The sequence below is a fragment of the Leishmania donovani genome, chromosome 9 (assembly GCF_000227135.1).
Source record: "Leishmania donovani BPK282A1 complete genome, chromosome 9".
NCBI lineage: Eukaryota > Euglenozoa > Kinetoplastea > Trypanosomatida > Trypanosomatidae > Leishmania > Leishmania donovani.
The window spans coordinates 449,255-451,680 of NC_018236.1; positions in this window are offsets into that span (position 1 = coordinate 449,255).

Consider the following 2,426-nt stretch of genomic DNA (forward strand, 5'->3'; position numbering starts at 1 on the left):
GGCGAATCTGTGCGCCCATCGGCCGGCAGGGGCACACACAGACACGCGCGCGCACGTCCACGTGTGTTCGCGTGTGCGGAGTCGAGGGAGAGAGGGGGAGGGGGAGGCGATAAGAGGGGAGGAGGTGGCCCACACATACAAGAAATGTCGATAGGGAGGGGTGCAGCATCACCTTCATGGATCGGTGAGCGACGGGATGAAGGAGCGTAGACGCGAGCTACGACGGGTGGTGACGGATGAGACCTGCAGCGTCGCCGCAGCCACGTACACAGACGCAATGCGTATAGAGGTCGTTGCATGTTTTTCTCCGCACGGTTGTGCGGCACACAAAACCAGCGCGTGATCTCGTCCGCGCAGCGCAACGGGGAGAGGCAAAAGGGGGAGGGGAGGGCGGGGAGGAAGCGGGGCCACGACACAGAGAAACAGATGAGATGGAAACAGACGCAAGCCCGCGCAGTCAGATCGCATATGTGCGTGCGACTGCGCAGGAGAGAGCTGCGCGGAGAACGCGAGTGTCTTCGAGAGTTTTTCTCTTGCCCATCGCGCGTCGTCGTCGTAATGGTGAGAAAAGCGCTCGAACAAGAGAGGTGCGGAAGTATAAGACGGGAGAGAGCGAGCACCGTGGAGCAGCCAGAGGAACCTCGTGCAGCAGGGCAACGACACAGAGACATGCAACGAATGCTACCCCTTCAGTTATTTTTTTTTTTTTTTTTTTTTTTTTTTTTTTGCAGCGTCGACCTCCCTCCATTCCTCTTCTTCCTGCCACGGCGGCGGCGGCCCGAACGCAGAGCTTGCCGTCAGCATCCCACACGACGTCTCTCCGCATATGCCCTCCTTCAATGACACCGTCACTGCGAGTCCTCCGGCAGGAGCTTCACGGGCACGCCTTTGAGTATCGTGCCCCACCCAATCACGCGAACCTTGCGATCTACGTACCGGGCTAGCACAATGCGCTGGTGTGGAGGATCGGCGGAGAGGGGGCTCTCCAGCCGGCAGATGGCCCGCCCAGCATGCCGCGACGTCCGCAGCACCGTCGCTGCCGTCGTCAGCGTCCCAACGCTCAGGATGATGCTCTCGTCCTCTCGCAGCGGCACGACGCGGCGGTGCAGAGAGGAGACCACGCGGTCTGGGTGGACCCGATATGAGTCGGCACCACCGTTGAAGCCGCGATCCCTGTCGCGGTGTGGCTTGGCGCGTCCAGGACGCGGTGCTGCGAGGCCGAGAATTTCGCGCAGGAGGAAGAACTGAATGACGACTTCTTGGTACACCTGCATGCCTATGTGACACTCCACTGCGACTGGAGCCGGAGCAGGAGATTGGCAGGGGAGGACGGCGCCGGATGGCGTCGGTGTTGCGTCGCCTGTGGTGGTGGTCACCGGCGTCGTTGATGCGGAGGCAGCTTCTGCCACCGCTGGCGGACTGTCGCACCTCCGTGGACTGCACCTCGTTCCACGCGACCGCCAGACGGGACCGCGACTCACCACCCGCACCACCTGCCCTCGTAGCTTGTTTTGACGTGTCAGGGATGGGTCGAGCGTCGTGCCAATCGCAATGAGGCCGCCTGGCACGGCGAACTGCAGCTCGTTCTTCTCCGCCTGGAGTCGCACAACGGTGGTGCGCAGTGGGACGGCGTACAGCTCGCCAGGCGGCGGGGAGGCGACGTAGGCCAACTCTCGACCCGACAAGACATCCGCCCGTCGCGGCAGCACACCGTCGCGCCGCCGGAGCACCAGCAGCCCAGGGATGATTTCGATTTCGTCTCCGACGCACAAGACACCGGCCGCGACAGTGCCACCGACGACACCGCCCTTGAGCGCCTTCGCACCGTCGCCAGCCGGGCCAGGCAGCGACACATCGAAGGAACGTAGCACGTTCATGTACTGCGCGTGGTGCAGCTGCCGCCGTGGCAGAGGGATGTGCACGAGGTAGTCCAGCAAGAAGCTGATGTTCACGTGCTGCTGTGCGCAAATCGGAATCACCGGCGCCTTGGCGTAGGCTGTCTTGGTGGCGAGGTAGTGGTGAATAATGCTGTACTGCGCCGCCGCGCGCTCCTTGCTAACAAGGTCCACCTTGTTCTGTAGCACGATGAGCGACGAGACGCCGATCATTTCCGCCGCGGCGAGGTGCTCCAGCGTCTGCGGCTGCGGGAACGACTCGTTGGCGGCGATGAGCAGCAGCGCGGCGTCCATGATGGCGGCGCCGTTCAGCATGGTTGCCATCAGCACGTCGTGGCCGGGGCAGTCGACAAAGGAGAAGTGGCGCTTCAGCGTCATGGTCTCTCCGCAGTTGGGGCACGGCGTGCTGTCCGGCTGCGAGGACGGGTAGGTCTGGTAGCAGGTGGGGCGTGGGCAGGTCTCGCACTGGTACACCTTGGCGTTGGCGTAGCCGAGGTGGATGGTGATGTTCATGACAGCCTCGCGGTGGAA